At 44.3% G+C, this 17,617-nt stretch overlaps 1 protein-coding gene across 1 annotated transcript in view; it reads left to right on the top strand.

The window, feature by feature from the left end:
* Positions 1 to 6,803: 6,803 nt before the first annotated feature.
* LOC119847438 (butyrophilin subfamily 3 member A2-like) overlaps positions 6,804 to 17,617 on the top strand; it is a 52,606-nt gene continuing 41,792 nt past the window's right edge. Inside the window, exon 1 of the mRNA XM_043501680.1 lies at positions 6,804 to 6,905. The gene's annotated coding sequence lies outside the window, so the exon portion shown is untranslated. The remainder of the gene's footprint in view (positions 6,906 to 17,617) is intronic.

Genomic DNA, 17,617 nt, shown 5'->3' with positions numbered 1-17,617 from the left:
CAGGAAGTAGTACATCATGGGAGTCCCTGGTTGCAGTGAATCATGGGAAATGAAGCCCAGTCAGGGAGCCCAGCCTGTAGTTGAAAACATCAACACAAGGCAACTGAACTACAAGTCCCATATGGCATCATAGTGGCATTTTGAATCAGAAGATTTCTGGTTTTGACCAAATATTTCAGTTTGGGAGCACTTTTTTGAACAAAATGTTCAAATTTTCTGCCAAAAGCCACATCAGTGTGTGACAAAAGCATTCTGTGGAAAACCCAGATGGACAGTTTCCACTGAACATCTTCAAGAGCCGCATTAAATCCTTCTGCTTCCGTATCCCCTAGTGACCTTGCTCAGGATCAGGCCCCATTGTCCTCAGTGGTGCCACGGGGGAGCCCTGCCCTGGCTGGGGGAGAGGTGGGAGTCGTGGGGTTATAATTCTTGCTCAGCGAGGTGCCTTCCCTTAAAGGCATTTACAGCCCCGTGACAACACATAACTGTCCTTCTCTCCCCAGATGGCTCCGTGAATTGGCAGGGAAGCTCCAGGGTGAGTCTCAGCTTTTATTAACGACAAACTGAAGTGATAGAAAAGAGCTATTTGTTTGCCTGCTCCAGCTCGGCAGTGAGCCGTGGGCTTGCAACATGGATTTACTCAGGATTCCCAGGCTTCAGGTTGTGTCTGTTACCCTGGTCTCACTGCTGCTGCCCCAGATCTCCACCCAGGAGCAGGTAGCTGCCTCCCATAGCTGCTGTTACCCTGGCCAGTTAGGCCCTGCTCCCCACGGACACACATCCAAGCCGTGGAAAACATCCTTCCCAAACTCTACACTGCAGTGATAGGCGAGAATCCCCTACGGCCTGAAAATTGATCCAGCTACAGACGGGCTTCCCCCACCAGCCTCTGCAGTCAGACAAACAACCAAGGCAGAGATGTTCAAGGTTTAAAGTTCCCATTAAAACTCCTGGGAACTGGATGGTCAAAGCCCCCAGGCGAGTTTGAAAACCTCCAAAATGTTACCCAAGTGGGAATCAGCTTTAGTGAGACGGATCCTATTAGTGAAGCCCCACCACCACTTGCTGGTAACCCTCTCCACCGCGGGCCTCCCACAGGGGAAGGAAGACAGGCAAGGGGTGAAATCTTGGCACTTTCCCTTTGACTTCAGTGAGGGCAGAATTTCTACCAATGGGTTTGCAGGCGATGTAGGTGTCAGTGGGGCATGCATGGTCTCACACTGCTAGCAGCAGCTGTGCAGTGGTGCAGACACCCTGGGTATAATGCATAGGCAATGACTTACTCAGATCCCGGGGGGGTGCTCGACTCCCTCTCCACCCCAGGCCCTGCCCCCACTCCACCCCTTCCTCCATGATCCCACTCTAGGAGTTTGGGTCACTGAAGTTCTGTCCTAGTTTTATTGTTATTTTTAATATGTAACATTTTATTGATCATTTAAAGCATTTTCACAAAGGCAAGAGCTGTGCGCTGGTATCATGGAGGGGTAGCTGGTCTCCTTGAAGTTAAGGTTGAAGTTAGCATCCCATTACCAGCCTGATTTTCACACCCACCTCTACAAATCCATTCAAGTAGCTATGACATTTGATAACCACGTCTCATCACCATGCAGATCTTTTCCTGAAAGCTGGAGGCAAAGAACTCAAGTGATCTCAGAGATATGTAGTCTCATTCACTTTTCATAGATTTTCCTAGTACTACTTTGGCTGTTCTTATACTGATTTATCCCTTAGAGCTTTTAGTAAATTACTGTAGGACAAGTTACTACTTACAGAGATATTTATGACTCCTGTGAATTCAGAAGCTGGTTTAACCCTAATGAAATTATATATATAGGTTTCCCTTTGACCCAAGCAGTGAGCCATTATTCTGGGTCTTGTGCATAGTTACAGTGAGAGAAGAAAGTGATGACAGAGTCAGGTATGTTTGTTGATGCAACCCCGTTTATTTACATAACATCTACAAAGTCCTGTTTCCCTGAACACAACAGAAACCAGACAACAGGAAGCACTTTCTTTGATCCCAGCCTCTTTCCAGTCAGCACTCTGCCCAAAAGCCTTCTTTCTCTCTCCGCTTTTTTCCACAGGGTCCTGCTACAAGTGCTCCTCTGTCCATGTCTAGCTTTCTTGTTGCTTTCCCTAGCTGTTCTTGCTGCTTCTCTCAAACAGCCAGACCCTGGTTTTCTTAGCAGATCCTGAGGAACCCTCTTGGGCCACATAGAATATCAGGGTTGGAAGGGACCTCAGGCTATCATCTAGTCCAACCCCCTCCTCAAAGGGAGGGCCAATCCCCAATTTTTGTCCCACATCCCTAAATGGCCCCCTCAAAGATTGAACTCACAACCCTGAGTTTAGCTGGCCAATGCTCAAACCACTGAGCTATCCCTCCCCCTGCTATGCCCAGACTTCTCTGTGGTCTTGTCCTTGGGTGGTGGTTTCCCAGTGCTTCAGCTGAAACTAAATAAAGGGGCATTTAATGGTTCCCTTATTTAGCCTGAATGGAAAGCGGCTATCACAGGCACCAACTTCAGCAAAGTGCTGTGATTGCCCATAGATCAAAGAAACGCCTGTTGGGAGCCACACAATCTCCAGCATAACAACAGTTTAAAAAACATGCATAGAATCATTATAATAAATATCGCCATTAATAACAGCAGTGATTAAAATATGAAACTGGACAGGAAAAAACTACACTGCCCGCAGCACAAAAGAATCCGTGTTTCAGATAAAATAAGCCATGAAAAAGGCGAATGCAGTCCTAGGATGTGTTATTACCATTGTACAGTGTTTTTACCATTGTACACTGGATGTGTATAATACAGAAGTGTTATTACCATTATACAAGGCACTGATGAGACCTCATCTGGAATGCTGTGTGCAGTTCTGGTCTCCCATGTTTAAGAAAGATGAATTCAAACCGGAACAGGTGCAGAGAAGGGCTACTAGGATGATCCAAGGAATGGAGAACTCAGCTTACAAGAGGAGACTCAAAGAGCTTGGCTTGTTTAGCCTAACCAAATGAAGGCTGAGCGGAGATATGATTGCTCTCTATAAATACATCAGAGGGATAAGTACCAGGGAGGGAGAGGAGTTATTTAAGTTAAGTATCAATATGGACCCCATAACAAATGGATATAAACTGGCCATCAACAAGGTTAGGCTAGAAATTAGATGAAAGTTTCTAACCATCAGAGGAGTGAATTTCTGGAACAGCCTTCCAAAGGGAGCAGTTGGGGCAAAAAACCGAACTGGCTTGATAAGATTGTGGGGGGAGGGTATGATGAGACTGCCTACAATCGCATATAGCCGATCTACAACTGCTAGCAGCAAATATCTCCAACGGTCGTGATGGGACACTAGATAGGTCGGGCTCTGACTTACTGCAGAGAATTCATTGCCAGGCGTCCTGCTGGTGGGTTTTGCCCACACGCTCAAGGGCCAACTGAATGCCACATTTGCAGTTCGGAAGGAATTTTCCTCTGGGTCAGATTGGCAGCAACCATGGGATGCTTTTGTCTTCCTCTGCAGCATGGGGCACGGGTCACGTTCAGGTTTTTTTTTCCCACCAAATGCATCTGATGAAGTGAGCTGTAGCTCACAAAAGCTTATGCTCAAATAAATTTGTTAGTCTCTAAGGTGCCACAAGTACTCCTTTTCATTCAGGTTTAAAATAGTGTAATAATTGTGGAGTCTCTGTAACTTGAAATCTTTAAATCATGTTTTGAGGACTTCAGTCGCTCAGTGAGAAGTTAGGGGTCTTTTACAGGAGTGGGTAGGTGAGGGTCTGTGGCCTGCAATGTGCAGGAGGTCAGACCAGATGATCATGATGGTCCCTTCTGACCTTAAAGTCTATGAATCTATAATAACACTCCATCACAGGGAGAACCTGGCACTACCTCGATGGGGCAGTTGGCGTGGAGAGAGGGAGAAGGGTTCCTCTGCCCAGCTGGCAGGTGTCAGGGCAAAGCCCAGCTGTCTGTGGGGAAGAAAAAGGCCAGACCAAGGCTGGGGAGGGAGAAATCTGAGCTGACTGCCTCAGAGGGGTTAATATAGGAAGTGGGGCCATTGGTGTTTCCCAGCCTAGATTCCCATTAGAACTTCTCCTGGTGTACGTACAGCAGTGCTGTCAGATGGACATTGTCTGGCTTTAGGCTGGTTTAGCAGAAAAATAACATTACGGTGTTTTATCATAAAGGATCCATCACCCCACAGAGAAGAGACACCAACATACGCGACCATCGTTCTGCAGCGGGACAGATGTCATTAATGCTCCAGTTGCTGAAATGCAGGACTCATCAGTGTGCAGCTGCATCAAAGAACCTGCCAAAATCAGAGGCAACTGTAGGGACCATGCATCAAGGAAGTGGGGGACCTTCTCCAGGGCCACAGCTGGACAATGCACAGCACCCAAAGTGCTGTAGGACACTGGAATATTCTCAGGGCACATGCAACCTCTTTGCCTTTTGGAAAAAAAGTTTCTTCTGAATAAAATTGGGAAAAATACCCAAATTGTGTATTCCTAACTCCTGACTCTTTATATCGACAGCTCAGCTCCCAAGTTCTCTTAGCCCCATTTAGAGATTCCATTGCCAATCCAAAGTGCACAGAAATCATGAAGCAGACCCCCAAAATCCCAAGGTTCCTTTAAGAATTCAATACAGAGAGGGACCGGGATATCATACAGGAAGATCTGGATGACCTTGTAAATTGGAGTAACAGTAATAGGATGAAATGTAATAGTGAAATGTTGAAGGTCATGCATTTAGGGATTAATAACAAGAATTTTTGTTATAAACTGGGGAGGCATCACTTGGAAGGAACAGAGGAGGAGAAGGACCTCGGAGTATTTGTTGATCACAGGATGACTATGAGCTGCCAATGGGATGTGGCTGTGAAAAAAGCTAATGTGGTCTGGGGATGCATCAGGAGAGGTATTTCCAGTAGAGATAAGGACGTGTTAATACTGTTATACAAGGCACTGGTGAAGCCTCATCTGGAATATTGTGTGCAGTTCTGGTCTCCCGTGTTTAAGAAGAATGAATTCAAACTGGAACAGGTACAGAGAAGGGCTACTAGGATGATCTGCGGAATGGAAAACCTGTCTTATGAAAGGAGACTCAAAGAGCTTGGCTTGTTTAGCCTAACCAAAAGAAGGCTGAGGGGAGATATGATTGCTCTCTATAAATATATCAGAGGGATAAATATCAAAGAGGGAGAGGAATTATTTAAGCTCAGTACCAATGTGGACACAAGAACAAATGGATATAAACTGGCCATCAGCAAGTTTAGACTTGAAATTAGAATTTAATCATCAGAGGAGTGAAGTTCTGGAATAGCCTTCCAAGTAGAGTAGTGGAGGCAAAAGACATATCTGGCTTCAAGACTAAGCTTGATAAATTTATGGAGGGGATGTTATGATGGGATAGCTTAATTTTGGCAATTAATTGATCTTTGAGTATTAGCGGTAAATATGCCCAATGACCTGTGATGGGACACTAGATAGGGTGGGATCTGAGTTACTACAGAGAATTCTTTCCTGGGTGTCTGGCTGGTGAGTCTTGCCCACATACTCAGGGTTTAGCTGATCGCCATATTTGGGGCCGGGAAGGAATTTTCCTCCAGGGGAGATTGGCAGAGGCCCTGGGGGTTTTTCGCCTTCCTCTGCAGCGTGGGGCACAGGTCACTTGCCGGAGGATTCTCTGCACCTTGAAGTCTTTAAACTACAAGTTCAGGACTTCAATAACTCAGACATAGGTCAGGGGTTTGTTACAGGAGTGGGTGAGTGAGATTCTGTGGCCTGCGTTGTACCGGAGGTCAAACTAGATGATCATAATGGTCCCCTCTGATCTTAAAGTCTATGAGTCTATGGCTTTGGCAGTATGGCTGGAAGAGAGGTTACCCCTCAATGAGGCCAGGCCTTGGCCATTGAGGGCGGTCTAGGGCACGGCCAACAACTTGGCTTTCCCCCAACAGCCCATGCAGTGAAGGCCACTCGCTGCCCCACAGAGTTCACCAGGCAACAGCTAAGGAGCTGTGTCCAGAGCCTAACCCCTCCGGCATCTGCTCTAACATCCTCCCTGTCCTTGTGTCCCTCCAAACCGTAGCATTGCCAACTTTGTGATATTTAAAAACTGGACACTCCAGCAGGAGGTCTGGAACCTCCCATGCCCTCCCCTCGTCCCTCTGAGGCCCTGCCCCTGCCCTGCCTCTTCCTTCAAGGCCCCATCCCTGATTCACACGTCTTCCCCCCTCCCCCGTCACTCGTTTCTCTTCCCCTCTACCCTGCCCCTGCCCACCCACTCACCCTGGTTGGGAGGGACTTGCCTATGGAGCCGGGGCTGGGAGCTGCAGCTACCCAACACAGGTAGGAGTTGGCCCCGGCTGAGTAGAGGCTGGCATGGGTGATGACCTGGTGCCTCCTCTGCCCGCAGTAACTGGACTTTTGGTGTCCGGTCAGTAGATCTTAGACAGTAGACACTGTCAGGTCCCATTTTTGACTGGACTTTCCTGTTGAAAACCAGGCACCAGGCCACCCTAATGATAGGATGAGAGTGGGGAGTGGATTCAGGGGAGGGTGTAACAGCACTCAGAACTGACCTGCAGTGGGCCTTCCCTGGAATGGGAGGATGAACAGGAATCCATCAGCATATAAACTACTCATTGCTCTCCTTGTCTCCGCAGATAACCGAACACCTGCCCTGGATCCTGGCCAGATCATACCTCTGCCAGGTTAGTGTGTGATAGGTGCCCAGTTGCTTTCACTTTCCCCTGGTCAGAGTTCACACACAGCTCTGGGACCCATTTCCCCTTAAGCACCAGCACATCAGTTCAGTTCCTTGGGTGCTTTGTGTGGGGCTGGGACTCTAGCTTGCTGCATGGCAACTCCTGGGACACACTGAATCTTTAAGGTAAGTTCCTCCCCATTATTATCCCCATTCCTTTGCTCTCGGGGACTGCTCAAACTCCTGCCCCCTGGGAGCACACCCGCATTCTGCCATGGCCCATTCCTATCTCCCATAAGTTCTGGGCAAATCCCAATGCTGGGTGTCATTCACTGCTCAGCACGTTGTCCCCTCACTGCATGGTGTGACCAGCTGGGGTTCCTTGTGGCCTTTCCCCGAAGTGTGTGATGGGGCTTACAGGTGATTTGGTGCCTCTTCAAAAGGTCCTCACAGCCCTGCCCCACACTGCTCCACTGATGCCCCAGGAGTAGGGGATGCCAGGCCAGAGTGTCTGTCTGTGTGGGGGGGGGTCATCTGGGTCAGAGATCTAAATGGAAGGCACCTCCTTGATTGATATTATTATGTGTATTACAGTAGCATCTACAGGCCCCAGCTAATATCAGGGTCTTCACTGGGTCAGCTGCTGCCGAGACCCCATGTGAGATTAGGCCCCACTATTCTGGGCAATGTACAGACCCAGACGCCTCCCTCCAGTTGGGATTCTCAACAGTAAACCCTCAAGTGGAATTAGGCACCTAAACCAGGTCAGCCCTTCCTTGTACAGAGCCAGCGAGATAAACCCCTCCCCCTGCATTACAGCCAATAGCCCAGGGGTCAGAGCACCCAGCTGGGTTGTGAGGGACCCAGAGTTAAAGCCCTTGTGACATTCCTGAGGGTACAATCTTGACTGATCGACAGTTGTGTTCCCTCAATTTGACAGCCTGGGGGTGCCTTTTATGCTGCTTTGCAACCACCCTTAGTCATCTCTCATACAGCCTCCAGCATATCAATCACTCCCAGCTATAGTGTATGAGTTCTATGGCCACCCACCTGTGAATTACACTGCAGGGCAACACCCCACTTCCCAGTCCCAGAGTTTCCCCCCAGCAATGTGTATCTTGTACTGCGCAGCACCCTCCTGGATAATACAAACTCATTTAAGATCCGTCATTTTATTAATAGAAAATGATATGCACAAATTCTGTTATTTCCAATGGAGTTTCCCAAACACTTCAATCCAAACACACATTGGTTTAAATAAAACACTAAAACAAGTTTATTAACTACAGAAAGATAGATTTTGAGTGATTTCAAGTAATGAAGTATAAAAGTCAGAATTGGTTAAAAGAAAATAAAGGATCAAACACAATTAATATGTAACTTAATAAGCTAAATTAATTCAAAGCAAAGGTTTCTCTCATCACATACTTCAGCATCTTACTGGCTGGAATCCTTTCAGCCAGGACCCCTCCCCAGTTCAATGCTAATTTCTTTGTCCTTCAGGTTTTGTTGATGACATGGGTAGAGAGAAAGGGAGGAGTATTTGGGGGTCATCTTTTCCCCTTTCTTATAGCTCTCTTTTTCTTTGAAAATCATCTGCAGCAGGAGATAGAAGATTGGGGGGGGGGGAACCTCCAGTTGTTTCTTTGCCAAAATATAGATTTCTTGCTCACAGTTTTTTTTTTCTTGCAACTTTACCAGGTGATAGTCCATTTAATTTTGTTGATCCCTGACTGAGGCATCAGTTTGCCTTGTGTCTTTGAGGAACTGTTTTTGCCTGCTTGTCTAAACTTGGAACATGTCTCAGTAATGTCATACAGTAGAATCTTTTAACTTTACAAACAATGTTGCCACACATATTTTACCAGGACAATAATGATCAGCAAATTATGTGTCTTCAAATGATACCTCACAAGGCATACATTGTACAAAATCCATTACAGTTTTGTAAAAATGGAGAACATTGGGATACAGACTATAAAAGCCCTACTCCAATAACTATTTAATTACTTATCCAAAGTGAGCCAGCTCCAATGGGATAGATTCACCCCACAGCCTGTTACTAGGAGACTCACCTGGGATGGGAAAGACCTGAGGTCAAATACCTACCCTAAATCAGGAGGGTGGGGGAAAATCAAACCTGGTTCTCAAACACCCAGGTGGGTGCTCCAGCCAAAGATTCTTAGGTATTCTGGCTACATGTCCACACTCTCTGTCTCTCTTTCTCTTTGGCCCCAGATGTCCTTAAAGCAGAGCCTGAACTAGTAGGTGCTGTCAGAGCAGTTAGATCTTTAGCTGTCTATGTCCCTTTGTGTGTCTGGCCCTTAACTCCTATTGAAATCCAATGGGACTTAGGTGCTTTTTCAATATTTTATCCTGTGTCGTTAGGCTGAACAAGAGCCCTGTAAATAAGCTGGAAACTAGAGGTAGTCAAGAATGTTTCATCAATAATGTTTGTAATTAAAAAATGGCTTTCAATTGTGTATAAACATTTTCACCAAAAATTTTCATTTCACTTGAAAATTTTCAATAAAATGAGTCACAACAAAAATGTTTATTTTGATTCCAGTTTCAGGGAATCAAAATGAAAAATGTTTGTCTTTTAAGGAGGAAAAAACTAATAACTGAAATTAAAAAAAATTATTATGATTCCATTTCAACTGAATTTCCAATCTTTTTCAAACCATTATTGTTTTGGTTTGAGTCATTTTGTCAGAATATTGGAAAATTTCAGGAAAACTTTTCAATTAAAAAAAAAATTCTCAAAAAACCCCACAACCAACCATTGTCACCAGCCTCCCAGAATGCCCAGTACCTACTGTGCCTCAGCTCTGCGGCTCTCAGAGAACTGCTTTGCACAAGGGCATACAAGTAATAAAATGGCCCAGAAACCTAGGCTTATCCTTTGCTGTGGGGCTGGGCCAGAGATGCACTGACAACAGAGAGCACTTGGATGGGGGACAGACTCCAATCCCTCTTTCCTGGGCCAGCTGGGAGCTCTACAGAGAGTGTGGCTGGATTGAGGCAATGTAGGGCCCTATGCTCTCCCTGAAATGGGACCCAACAAACACCTACCCACTACTAGTTGGAGTGGCAGGGTCCCCCCTTCCTCTCACAGAGAGATAGGGTCAGCACATGGGCCCCTTCCCCTGCAAGATTATAATTTAGACAGGCTCCTTCAAAAGGGTGGTATTATGAATATAGGAATTTTGAACTGCACCTTGGAAACTAAGTTGGATAATACCATGTAGTTGTGCACAGCAGTTCGCCACAGATGCTCTCTAGTTTGTTTTTAATGAAAGTTTGATTCCTGTCTCACTCACTGAGTTGTTGTTTAATGAACCCCAAGATCATTCCATGGTGTCAGAAGGGCTGAATGAGAAAGAGACTGACAAGGTCATTTTGAGGTTAATTCCCGTGCTTGAAACTGAAAGCAGAGGCAAGGGGAGCAGGCGGAGCGGCAACCAGAGAACAAACAAAAGCTTTAGAATGTATTTTATGAGCTTGACTAGCTGAAGAAGAGAAGAAAGCCAAACATGGATGTGGTGCAAGCTCCATCCAGTCTGCCATTGTAACAAAATGTTGCACAGAACTGGAAGAAATTCCGACAGAGATCTGAATTGTATTTAGCAGCTACAGGGCAGAAGAGAAAAATGAGAAAGTGAAATCATCAGTCTTTTTGCATGCTGTTGGGGAGGAAGCATTGGATAATTATAACAACTTTGAAGAAGGTGAAAGCATGAAGTTAAGTAAAATACTTACTAAATTTGAGGAACATTGCATACCAAAAAGGAATGAGACCATTGAGAGATATAACATTTTTATATGCATGCAAAAACCTGATGACACCATAGAGCAATATGTCAGAAGATTAAGGAGAGTCAGTAAAACCTGTGACTTTGGTGAGCTGACTGTGACTGTGTGGCTGGGATGAGTCACACTGAAAATACCTCACTCAGGGCAGACAGTAGGGAGACAATCCCCAAAACTGGGGTTTATTGTATAATTAGCTTCACCAAGACAGTAACAGAATAGCTTCTGTAGTACCATGCTGGTTATCCAGAAGCCAAACACAGTCCCCCTTAAGCATTCCAGCCCCTGGATCCCATTTAGATAAACAGGTCTAATATGGTGAGGAGTTATTAAAAACCTAGCTCACCTTATGTGAGGTTCTGATTAATTCCAGAGGATCAGACATATACATATGTCAAAACATATTTCATATCAATACCCAATATCAGATCTTACCCAAATATCACACTGTCAGCCAATACTTAGTAAACCAACTAAAGATTTATGAATAAAAGACAAGAAGAGAGTTATAAATGGTCACTAGATTATACACATACAAATGATTGCAGAGTCCTTATATCAGGCTAGTAGCAACGATGGAATAGACTGCTGGCTTGTAAAGTTCCTCTGGTAACTTCCAAAAGATTGGAAGGTCCTCAGTCCTTAGTTCAAGATGCTCCTTTTAGTTGTAAATCCACAGTCCAGAGAATTAGGGCAGGAAAGAGACAAAATGGAAATGTCTTAGGTGTCTTTTATATCCTTTGCCATGTACATGGAAAATTACTGTCCCAAACAAGCCCCAGAACCCCTGTCTGTGGAAAGTTACTGGCCCAAGGTGAAGTCCAAGGTCACATGAGCACATCTCATGTCCTTACATGGTTTGCTGACCCACAGGGGGTGACCACTGGTTCCTCGCTCTCTGAAGCATCCTCAGGAAGAGCTATCTGGATAAGATGAGTTTCTACTATGGCCCATTGTGAGAGTGGAGTGTCCTTGATGGGCCGTCAACACAGAGCTGTCTAGCCCTGACGTAAATCCATCTGGAGGATGTCACCCCAAGAACAGATTTGAGATAAAAATACATGGCCAATATTCACATCTTCAGATACAAAGATGATACATGAATATAAACAGATAATCATAGTTAGCGAATCATACCTTTTCCATTGACACCTTCCATTATATACTCTGTATAAGATTTTTGGAAATTGTGTGATAGGGTAACAACAGTGGTCACCTTTCTTAACCACAGCATCACACTGACAGAATCTCTGGTCAGAGACAGAATCATTTGTGGCATTAAAGACAATGTATTAAGAGAGAGCCTGCTCCGTGAAGCTGATTTAACTTTAGAAAAAGCTCTCCAGATCTGCAGGGCAGCAGAAACTGTGAAAGCACAAGCCAGATATAGCTGAATTCACTAGAAGGGACTATCCGTGTGCTAAGTACAAAAGAATACAGTCAGAATAGGTCAAAGGAAGTGACACCAATTTTAGGCCTGGCTGCCTGTGAAAAACTCAAGCTGGTACAACAGGTGCTCTCACTACAAGTTCATACTGAACGTGGCTATGAGGCACTCATTTCGGAATATCATGATCTGTTTCAATGGTTGGGTTGATTACAGGGTGAACATACAGTCCAGATAAACAAGCGGGTACCTTCATTTATCCATCCATGTAGGAAGGTGCCATTTGCACTCCATGATAAACTGAAGGCTGAGCTCACAAGGATGGAAGCAATGTAAATAAAACAAAAAATTGAGGCACCAGTGGAATGGGTGAGTTCTCTAGTCATTGTGGAGAAAAATAATGGCCAGCTACGCATATGCTTAGATCCTAGAGACCACAGCATGGCTATAAAAAAAGAACATTTCAAACTGCCAACTGGAGAAGAGATTATGGCTCAACTTGTGAATGCACAATATTTCATGCATCTTCAGTATTTTGGCAGCTAAAATTATTCAATAAACCTCAAAGCTATCACATTTAATACCTCATTTGGAAGATACAGATTCTTACACTTACCCTTCGGCATAGCTTCAGCACCAGAAGTGTACCACAAAGCCATAATATGATCTATGAACATATTAATGGTGTCGGCACATCAGTGGATGACATCACCATCTGGGGTAGACTTTTGGAAGTCTTGGATGCAACTAATGCTGCACACTTGACACTAAATAGGCAGAGATGTGTTTTAGGAGTTACAGAATTGACGTTTGTTGGAGATATTATTTTGAAAGAAGGTATAAGACCTGATGAGAGGAAGGTTTCAGCCATTGAAATGATGCCACATCACCAGTCAAAGAAAGGGTCCAAGGGTTCGTGGAAATGGTTAATTGCCTTGGAAAATTCACACCTCATTTACCTACAGATGCAGCAGCTTTGAGGCAACTGCTAGAGAATAAAAGTGAATGGCACTGGGGTGCGGAACAGGAGGATTCATCATGGAACAGTTTGAAACAACAACTGATACAAGAGCTGGTATTGCAGTTCTGAGCACCAGGCAGGCCTATTCCAATGTCAGCAGGTGTTTCACAGTCTGGGTGAGGTGCAGTGAATATACAGAAACATGAGGATTTTTGGCAACCAGTGGCATCCAAATCACTGACTGAGGCAGAAACCAGATACACACAGAGAAAGATCTTTTAGGAATATTGTTTGCCTGTGAGAAATTCAATCAATATATTTATGGCCAGACTGTGGAACTTGAAACAGACCACATGCCCCTGATAGCGTTATTTAGCAAACTGCTAAGGTAATAACTTTACCTTAATGATTCAAAGACGGATGATAAAGTAGGTTTGGTTGTGACCTACATGCCCAGTAAATTCATGTTCACTGCAGATACACTTTTCAGAATGGTGACTCTCAGTACGAAATCAGAGAAGACCTTACAGATAGAGATGCAAGCCTGTGTAGATCTGACTGTAAAGTCAATTCCCATAGTAATTAACAGGAAACTACAACAAAAAAGACAGGAATGGAGAAAGATGAATTATTGTGGATCCTTAAAAAAGTGATAATCAAAGTGTGGCCTGAAGAAATAAGCAGTTGCTGTCCAAGTATAAGAGACTGTTGGACCTGCAGACATGAACTTACTATGATAGGGTAATTTTCAAGAGCAGCAAGGTTGTAATGACAGTGTGCCTCCAGAAAGAAATGCTATAGAAGATCCAGGAGGGTCACTGAGAAATTGAGAAGTGCAAACAACGAGCATGAGAGGTGATATATTGGCTGCGGATCAATCACATAAGAACATTAGAACAGCCATACTGGGTCAGACCAAGGATCCATCTAGCCCAGTATCCTGTCTTCCAACAGTGGTCAATGCCAGGTGTAATCACATTACTAATGCAGTAGAAAACTGCTTTTCACGATTCAAGTACAATCCATGCCAACAGGCAGAGCTGCTGAGATCTCTCCTAGTTCCACAAAGGCCTTATGAGAAGGTAGGCAGTGACTGATTTACTTGGCAATCAAAAGACTATTTAATAATCATAGATTATTATTCTCTGTATCCAAAAATTTTTGCACTGCATAGTACTAACAGTAAGTCAAGCTGGCAAGAAAGGAATCTTTTCCAGATATGGAATTCCAGATGAAGTTTTTAGTGATAATTAGCTGCAATTATCCAGTGCATATTTCAGTAAATTTTCTTCAGATTTTAATCACAAACTATCAAATCCAAATTACCCCCAATTGAATCAACCCATGGAAAGATCTGTACAGATAGTAAAGAACCTTAGGAAAAAGATAATTTGACTGTGGGAGTGATTTTCATAAATTTATATTGATTTACCAAAGTACAGCTCTGGAAAATGGCTCTTCTCCACATCAGCTGTTAATGGTCCTGTCCTGTCCTCAAATCAGCGGCACTGTGATGGGTACCCGCATGGCCCCACAGTATGCCAACATTTTTATGGTTGACTTAGAACAACACTTCCTCAGCTCTTGTCCCCTAATACCCCTACTCTACTTGCGCTACATTGATGACATCTTCATCATCTGGACCCATGGAAAAGAAGCCCTTGAGGAATTCCACCATGATTTCAACAATTTCCATCCCACCATCAACATCAGCCTGGACCAGTCTACACAAGAGATCCACTTCCTGGACACTATGGTGCTAATAAGCGATGGTCACATAAACATCACCCTATACTGGAAACCTACTGACTGCTATGCTTACCTACATGCCTCCAGCTTTCATCCAGACCACACCACACGATCCATTGTCTACAGCCAAGCTCTACGATACAACCGCATTTGCTCCAACCCCTCAGACAGAGACAAACACCTACAAGATCTCTATCAAGCATTCTTACAACTACAATACCCACCTACTGAAATGAAGAAACAGATTGACAGAGCCAGAAGAGTACCCAGAAGTTACCTACTACAGGACAGGCCCAACAAAGAAAATACCAGAACGCTACTAGCCCTCACCGTCAGCCCCCAACTAAAACCTCTCCAACGCATCATCAAGGATCTACAACCTATCCTGAAGGACGACCCATCACTCTCACAGATCTTGGGAGACAGGCCAGTCCTTGTTTACAGACAGCCCCCCAACCTGAAGCAAATACTCACCAGCAACCACACACCACACAACAAAAACACTAACCCAGGAACTTATCCTTGCAACAAAGCCCGTTGCCAACTGTGTCCACATATCTATTCAGGGGACACCATCATAGGGCCTAATCACATCAGCCACACTATCAGAGGCTCATACACCTGCACATCTACCAATGTGATATATGCTATCATGTGCCAGGAATGCCCCTCTGCGATGTACATTGGCCAAACTGGACAGTCTCTATGTAAAAGAATAAATGGACACAAATCAGATGTCAAGAGTTATAACATTCAAAAACCAGTCAGAGAAAACTTCAGTCTCTCTGGTCACTCGATTACAGACCGAAAAGTGGCAATTCTTCAACAAAAAAACTTCAAAAACAGACTCCAATGAGAGACTGCTGAATTGGAATTAATTTGCAAACAGGATACAATTAACTTAGGCTTGAATAAAGACTGGGAGTGGATGTGTCATTACACAAAGTAAAGCTATTTCCCCATGTTTATTTCCCCCCTACTGTTCTTCACACGTTCTTGTCAACTGCTGGAAATGGCCCACCTTGATTATCACTATAAAAGGTTCCCCCTGACCCCCGCTGTCCTGCTGGTAATAGCTCACCTTACCTGATCACTCTTGTTACAGTGTTTATGGTAACACCCATTGTTTCATGTTCTCTGTGTATATAAAATCTCCCCACTCTATTTTCCACTACATGCATCTGATTAAGTGAGCTGTAGCTCATGAAAGCTTATGCTAAAATAAATTTGTTAGTCTCTAAGGTGCCACAAGTACTCCTTTTCTTTTTGTGGATACAGACTAACAGGCTGCTACTCTGAAACTATACAACATAATCTCATAATTTCATACGGCTGCTACTCTGAAACCTGTCAATATGCACTAATGATATACATATTTAGATTGAACAATGGTTTTCAGCAGATCATAACCTTTCCTATGATGCCTTATATGGCATGCTTTATATGAAATAGCACAATTATATACAAATGATAAATATGGGGGTTACATGGCACTACCCAAGATATAGAGTGCCACAGCTTCCTCATCAGAGTAATTTTGAGCTGTGTCTGGAAGCAGGGTGGAGAACAGTGCACAGCAGTTCACCACAGACATGCTCTAGTTTATTTTTTAATAAAATTCTATTCCTTTCTCATTCACTGGTTTGTTGTTTAAAGAACCCAAAGATCATTACAGCAGTGCTTGGTGGGTGGGCTGGGTCCCCAGGGCTCTTTCCTCCCCCTGCCCCCCCATCACAAACACAGTCCCTGCTGGGTGGTGTTGGCAGGGATCCCAGAGCAGTGGGCTGGCAGTAAACATCACTGTGAGCTGCTCTTGGTTGTTCCTTCTCTTCGAGCTCTGGCCCCTGGCTCTCTGCAGACTCAGGCAGGTGTTGCTTGGACCATTTGTGACATTGCCCAGGTTACAATCTGGACTGATAAAGAGCTGTGTCCCCTCAATCCTCCAATCTAGGGTGCCTTTTACACTGCTTTGCTGTGAAAGCTACCACTCCTGGTCTGCTCACACCCAGCTTCCAGCATGTAAATTATTCCCAGCAAAGGCAACATGTCCGGGGAAGAGGCATGTGGGGTCCTGTGCACCCCCCAGATTTAACTGCTTGGCTTGTACTTAGTTAGCATGCTTACACAACTGAGCATGCTCATTAAAATCACACAACTGAGCATGCTCAGTAACATCTGCTGACACTGCTGCTCTCACTCTGCCCTTACTTTTGCTCACCACTGTTGGCAGGCAGAGGTTGTCTCTGAGTCCCATTGACACTGCATGAGCACTATGGCCAGCCACCCATGAATTGTACTGCAGAGTAACACCAGCAGAGTCCCACCCTGTCCCTAACTTTCCCCCAGAAATGTGCTTCTTGTCCTGCCCTTCACCCTCCTAGACAATACGAACTCACATAAATCCGTGATTTATTAACAGAAAATGATATGTACAACCCTTGTTATCCCAAATGGAGTTTCCCAAACACTTCAATCCAAATACTCGTTTAGATAAAACAATTAAACAAATTTATTAACTACAAAGAGAGAGATTTAAGTGATTACAAGTAATGAGGCATAAAAGTCAGAACTGGTTACAAAGAAATAAAAGGTAAAATGCAACTAACACTTAACTTAGTGAGCTAAATAAATTCAAAAGCAAATGTCTCTCTCATCACATACTTCAGCAGTCACTGACTGGATTCCTTTCAGCAAGGACTCCTCACCAAGTTCAGTGTTACTTTCTTTGTCCTTCCAGTGTTGTTGATGCAGTCAGAAGAGACAAAGGGAGAAGTATTTTGGAGCATTTTGCCCTCTTTTCTTATAGTCCATTCTCTAGCACAACAGTAATCTCCATCTGAGCTTCAGGAGACACAGAAGTTGTTTGGATGGGAACCTCAAACTGTTTCTTTGTCAGGATGTAAATGGTGAGAAAGTTTGCATGTTCTTGGCATCGTGGTGAGATGTTCTTTCTTGAGGCTTCATTTTTCAAAATGTACTGACTATAAC

The sequence above is a fragment of the Dermochelys coriacea genome, chromosome 23 (assembly GCF_009764565.3).
Source record: "Dermochelys coriacea isolate rDerCor1 chromosome 23, rDerCor1.pri.v4, whole genome shotgun sequence".
Taxonomy (NCBI): Eukaryota; Metazoa; Chordata; order Testudines; family Dermochelyidae; genus Dermochelys; species Dermochelys coriacea.
This window is presented reverse-complemented; position numbering and strand designations above follow the sequence as displayed.